This window comes from Myxine glutinosa, chromosome 2, assembly GCF_964187855.1.
Source record: "Myxine glutinosa chromosome 2, kmMyxGlut1.1, whole genome shotgun sequence".
NCBI lineage: Eukaryota > Metazoa > Chordata > Myxini > Myxiniformes > Myxinidae > Myxine > Myxine glutinosa.
This window is the reverse complement of record NC_136262.1, coordinates 94,058,269-94,065,923: the sequence shown is the minus strand read 5'-3', so window position 1 is coordinate 94,065,923 and position 7,655 is coordinate 94,058,269.

Below are 7,655 nucleotides of genomic sequence, written 5' to 3'. Positions count from 1 at the left end.
CAGTTTTAAGAAAGGTTTGGGACTAGTTTTTAAGTTACGTGTGACACTTAGATGTGGTTCCCCTCTAACATTTAATCTAACACCCTGTATGTGACAGTTTTACAACACTAGATATGTCTCATCTACTGCGTTGTGTAACTAACTCTAACCGACTCACGCCCACAGCTAACCGAATTGCGGAATTGTTTTGAAACTAAACATAAAGCCGGTGGGTAGCATCTTATTTACAACACTAAACCTAATTATTTACATCTCTATAACCCAGGACCTGTTCTTTTTGTGGAAAGAAGATTGGAGGGGAGAAAACACAGCAATGCACCAATACACCAATACACATTTCACAAAAAAGTTCACATTTCAATGTCATCTTTAAATGTCACATTTGCTGCTTGGCTGCATCTTCTTGCTTCCTGCTTCATCTTCGGTGTGCAGCAATAAAAAAAACTTAAAGGTCTTCTTTCCTGGCACACCAGAATACAATGTACAAACCGTGTCCATTTTTATTGCCAGCAGGGCCAATCTTATGTGGTCCGACTGCGTGACATCGATGCCACTGAAAACCAGTGGTCCGCAGGTGCAAGGTACGTTTGCAGCAAATGACTGCTCAGCAAAAATGCAAGGCCACAGAACGTGTGGTCCATAAGGTGTATTGTGGTGCAGCAAAATGCAGCAGGGGTGCCGCACAGGTGTAGCCAGGTGCAGCTGCACAGTTCAGGGTTCCTGCACACTCCCCTCCAAAATGGGTCCATGGGTGGGGAGGAAGACAAAGCACAGTTAGCAAAGGAAAGGACGCAAAGGTACACACATTACAAGGTAATGCAACGTGAGGGGCACGGAGGAGCGAGCAGAGCAGACTCGTCCCTGCTGTCCGTACCCCCCCCAACGTCGGCTACACAACAGTACCTTTACCCCTCCCTGTATTTAAACTTTACAAATCCTCTCTACGTCCTGTCTCCCATATCCCCCTCTATGCCAAATTCGTCTTCCAATCCCTCCCAAGAAGGAAGAGATGGAATCACACACAATGTCACTTTCATGTCAAGATGCATCTCACTTACTCAAATCAGTTCACAAAACGTGGTGTGGAGTTCCGTCTCCCTTGGTGAGTGGATGTGGATGGTGCGAAGGGATTTGTCATCCTAACTATTCTAATAACATTAACTCGGTTACACTACCCGCGGTCATGCCCTGCCAATTCAATTGGCCATCTTTAAACTATGTGGTTTGAAAAACCGAATTACCCATTGACCATCCTGTGATGCCTTCCAATTTGGGTCTCACTCCCCAATTTTTCACACTGTGCCTTTGCACAATTTCGGGGCTGGGTCGTGTGGCTCCACCAGCAGGTCTACCTACCTGCGCACCTCCGCCACTGACGTTGCCACCCAAGCTTACCTTGCTCCTGCATCTACCTAACTGGGGAAGGCCCCTCCTGGCTCTCTCACCCCTCTGATGCCCTCTCTGGCATTGGGATACCCGGGTCCTTCTCCTGGATCCTCGGGCCCCACTGAACACTACTCATAACCCTAACTGGTTCCCAGAGCCTACCTGCGGCCTCACCTGGCCGACAGACTACCAGTGGCGGAGTGCCCCAATAACCATACGCACCAACAAAGCCCACACGCCCAGCCATTCCACATACTCTTGCACCCTCCAAAGCAATACACTGCCACTATCTGCACCACAGGTGTCAATATCCAAACAATTTACCTAAGCCCTCTACCTGACTTTAAACTACCCACCCCGGGTATTCGTGAATGGGTCCTTCTCCCCCCATTCACTGCTTCGCACCATGCATTCCACACCAAATATTCTTACGCACCAAGCATTCCACACTACTCATCTCACACACCACTACTTTCACACACCAAATCTCTTGCACACCTTTTATGCTCACACACCTGTTCCCCACTTGCACACCTTTTGTGCTTAATACAATTCCTTTTTCCACTTGCACACCATGCAAGTCAATTCACTTCAACACACTCCATTCGTCCTCAATACACCACCTCTGGTTATCCCCAACCAATTCCTCATACACAATTCCTCATTTGCTCAAGAATAAGATTCTCACACACACGGCATCATCTAGCTGACTACTTCCCCTACAACTCGTGCTCCCCGTCTTCCCTTACACGAAGCACATGCCTCTTCATTAACAACCATCTAATCTACCTACGTCCCCTCTACCTGTACAAAAGTCACTACTTAAATCTTGGGTCTACTATACTGTCATCCTTCTAAATCCATAACAATATCCTAGCCCGCCCTCGGCTAGTTTACACTGCCATCCCATAAATCGAATGCTCATGTGCCCCAAGTGGAATGGTACAGCTACCACTCCCTCATGCAGGGTACCATTCCCCAACACTATCCTCATCCGTCCACTACACTTGAGCCTCTCCGTGTGGCAATACATTTTCACAGCTCGGCTTCGCAAAGCCGAGCGATGCATGCAGGTGGTTCGTCTCCTGTAGGTTGGGTCCGTCCAGCATTTTCGATTCAGGGGAGGAGGCTTTGTTGGGCCAAGGTTCCAGGCGCATTCCCTGCGCAGAGCCTTGCGGTCCCATGCACGATGGCCTAACCGCCCACGGTCGGAGCACCACAACTGCAAGGGTGCACGGCCCCAAACTCTCCTACCCCCCCTCGAACCATGCCGATCACCTTTCCCGCCAAGGCACGGCACCGACCATACAGGGTGGGGCCCGGCACGAATCGTGCATGCCGCCGCGGCAACGATCCCCACCGATCCCCGCTGCACACAAAGCACACCACGCACCGAGGGCTCGCGTCGGCTATACATCGCCCTAAACGCTCCCCCGGTCTGCGTCGATGCCCGAGTCGCATTCTCACACCCACACGCAACCCACTCCTCTCTTGCACACCCAGGCATCCCAGCGCTTCCCATACACTCCATTACACACTCTTTCCACATGCTCATGTGTGCATTCGTCCTCGCACACCGTACTCGCACCTGCACACCTAGGCGCACTCATTCCTTCCACACACCCCGTTACACACTTCTCTTCCATGCACTCTCTCTCATTACATCCTCTGTAACACCCACGGGTGTGTACTCTCCCGGTACACACCCAATCAGCACACACTTACCCACGGGTGTGCACTCTCCTGTTGCACACCCAATCACGCGCTCTGGTGTGCACTCTCTCTCACTCTCTACAACACGCTCCGGTGTGCATTCGCTCTCACTCTCCTCGTCCATCGCACACTCTGTAACACACTCGTCTTCGACACACACTTACCTCGCACACGCGCGCCATTCACTCGCGTACATCTCGCAAAGGACCTTCCACTAGCGCCCGGGCTCCGTCTCGATCCCAAGCGCGCCAAAAATCTTTTTGCGCCACACACATTCCCGCTATACATGCTCCTACTCACCTTCGGGATTCTCTTCTCCGCCAGCACCTGCAAACTTTCATTTGGGTTAGGCAGCACGACATCACGATGTGAATACAAACTTTGAGTACATTCCAACTTTTCCTTCTCCGTGATACATGTACTTTCTCTGCCGTCTCTTTGACCCCAATTTCAACTATGATTTCTTTTTCTTTATCTAGCTCGACGACCGCCGGTGCACATAAAATTTTCTTTTCCAAAATCGGCGGCCGTCGGCTTTTCTACACCCCTTGTCGCTATTTCTATCCCCTCGGTCAACTTAGCTGCGCTCTGCTCTACCTCGTTCTCTACGGGCTCCTCGCACCACGTTACCTCGTTGCGTTTCAATGCGACTTCTTCGCCCAACATGCGCCCAATGTCCTCCCCAAATTCTCTTATTTCTTTGGTGGATTTGTCACTCATTTCCTTCAATTGGCCCTCCATTTTGCTTCCCAATTCATTTTTCGCCTCCTCCAATTACCGGGTTGATTAGTCCCCCAATTCTTATATTTATTTGGTTGATTTGTCACTTTAAATGTCTATCTTACCATCAAATTTATTTATGTCATTCTGTTGGGCGCCCATTTTCGCATTCATCCCTTTAATTTCTGCCATGAATTTCGCCATGAAGAATTGCATGTACCCTGGCATCACGGGCTCGGCCTTCGCCGCCACGTGCGAGGGGCTGCCATTTTCTTCCCCTGCTACCTCTGCTGTCGCACTCTCATTAATTGCCTCTTCTTCCATTTCTCCCAATTCTTCCCGTCGGTCCTGGGTTATCAATTCTATCTCCTCTTCAGATACCTCCTCTTCTACCCCCACCGGCATTCGACTGCCTTGGCTAGCCATGGCACGAATTTAATTTGGATGTTAAACTAAATTTCGGCCGCTCGTAATTTTCGAGTGCGTTAAGCGCACTTCGGGTCCTAATCCAAACTCCTCACACCAATTGTTGCGGCCAATATGCACAATTGGTGTCCAAAATTTTGTCTAAAAATTTGGTCAAGGTTCCAAATCCCACTCCTGACTACCAATTGTTGCGGATCTGTCGCCGGCCTTCTCCCCTTATCAAGGGGGGATTAATCCCCTTGTCTTTACTGACCTGGCGTGACCCGAGACCTATCACGTCCCTCCCGGACAGCGCTAAATAGGGTTTCAGGACCAAAGTCGCTGTTACCTAAGTACTCGCGCTACCCTGAAACGAGGAGATAAGCCTCGCACGAATCACGTGTGTTGGTGATACGCCGAGCGGTTGCGTACACGTGATCCGCACCGTTTAGATGGTGGAACCCGATTCAAGCGGTTCTATTCGTACCAGGCTTAGTCAATGGAGAAATCACAGGTACGATCGAATCAGAAGGAAGAACAGGATTTATTTACACCATACAATGATTGAAGAAGCAGAGACACAGAGCAAATCCTTAAACAGTCTTACTTAAGACCCAAAGACTACGGGCCGTCTCACTCACACTCACACGGGGATTGCAGATGACAGGATGATGTTCAGCACGTCCAGGCATGGCTCTCGTGCAGCTCTCTCCGGTCCCCGGCACGTCCCGCGCAGATGGATGCAGGAGAAGGCAGGATCTCGTAGCGTGTCGCTGGACGGAAAGGGTTATCATGGGGCGAACGGTAGGGAGCGGACTTTGGCACGGCTGGCTGCTATTCACTCGCGGTTATGGCCGCGCTTACTCACATGGCTGAAAAGCGCTATGTGCATTACCGGCGCGTCTGGCTGCGCCCGCGTACTTTGTAGGGCCAACGCCTCTTCTTCTATCTCCTGGCGCGCACGTGATAATGCGAGGTCAAAGTTCAACAATGGCAAGTGATGCAAGTTCTTCTCTCTTATACAACGAGCAAGCCCGCTCAAGTCCTGCTTGCGTTCCCAAGTCACTGGTCCAAGTCGTTTCGCGCCACTCCTGCAAAGTCCTCAAAGTCCTTTCGAGGGCTTTTCGCATGGGCTTATATAAACCCGCCCCGTGAACCTTCTGGAACTCACCAGGCTCTCTTTACCACGCCCTCTCACGCCATGCCGCTCGAGCCCTGATTGGCTGGTGGCTCTTACCGTCCCCCTACTGCTGCCGCCGATCTCGACCCTCCTATGGCTTTCGAGGCCCTGCCTCGTGTTAACTTGACTAGGGGACAGCCAAATGGGGGGCGGGATGGATTACGCCCATAGAGGTAGAATTGGAGGGTGGACGCAAAATGAATGGGGCCTACTCTCCTATCTTTACACAACGCAGGTACTAAGAGGGGAAATGGCCTATACTTACACAAACTATGACATAACTATACGACAAATGGGCCTATGTGTTGCGCGTGGAACTAACTATGAGGGGCAAACCTTTAGCATTTATTGAGTCAAATGTACAAATCTCAAAACCGTAGCACTATACAGATATATATACGAGTGAGGTCACCCGTGGGAACTCCACGGGCATGGACGTGAGTGACATTTCGACTATTGAGTTAGATGCTGCACCTCCACATGCAGTTTCACAAAATGGTGACTGCCAATTTATCAGATGCACAAATGATGTCATTTACACAATGTATTCACTTCTGATAACATGTGAATACATGTGCGTGCACACTCACACATACACACACACCGACACACATGCATACACCCACACACATATACACACACACACACACACACACACACACACACACACACACACACACACACACACACACACACACACACACACACACACACACACACACACACACACACACACACACACACACACACACACACACACGCATACACAATACACATATATACACACACACAAACACGTACACAGGCACAGGCACGCACACACACATGTACACCGACACATGCATACACATATACACACACCCACACCCACACACACACCGACACACATGCATACACATACACACAGGCATGCACACATACACACACATGCATACACAAACACACACACACATATACACCCACACATATGCACACATGTACACCGACACACATGCATACATATATATATATATATACACACACACACACACACACACACACACACACACACACACACACACACACACACACACACACACACACACACACACACACACACACACACACACACACACACACACACACACACACACACGCACGTAGGCACGCACACACACATGTACACCGACACACATATATACACACACACACACACGCACACACACGCACACACACACGCACACATATATATATACACACACACACACCGACACACATGCATACACATATATACACACACACACACACACACAACCCAAATACACGCAACACACACACACACACACACACACACACACACACACACACACACACACACACACACACACACACGCACAACGACACACATGCACACACATATACACACACACACACACACACACACACACACACGTATACAGGCATGCACACGTACACACACATGTACACCGACACACATAAACACATATACAGTCACGTGAAAAAGTAAGTACACCCCATGTAAAGTTTTTACTTTTTCAACATATTTCAACATACAGCTATTTGATCTTCATTTCAACAATATTGATAGATAAAGGTGATATAATATAACAAATATCATGAAACATTTACATTTTGTAGTCCATTGTATAATTTAAATAAACATAAATGCAAATTTCACATGTGGAAAAAGTAAGTACACCCTTGGCTCTAATAGGTGGTATTGCCCCCTTTGGCAGAAATCTCGACATGTCGAGATTGTTAAATATTGGGCGGTGTATTGTTAAATCTGTGTCATATTGGGCGGTGTATGATACATTGTGACGAGATTTTTAAAAAATATACCTCTGCATTTTCCCGCGTGTGCGTGAATGTTCTCAATTATTGCTGACACCGAGTCTAAAACCATTGATAAAAATGAAATCAGATGGTGAGTTAGATTGGAGATAAAGGTGTGAGAGAGACTCAATGGCCTTGAAATTACAGGCCTTTGAGAATTCATTTCGTTCTATAAATGGAAACTTTCATCGGATTTTCTTCCCGTTTTTTTTTCAACCAAGTCTAAAACGATGTTAGCGACTATGAAAAATGAAATGATATATCGAATTAGAGTTGAAATAAAACTGGGAGAGAGAGCAAGACACCACGGGCCTACAAAACAGGCCTCAAAGCTATGCGAGTTAATGAAATGGTGGATATTTGTTTATGTGAAGCCTCTCCCAGAATGGGTGGAGCTATTCTCTAAACGGAGTAA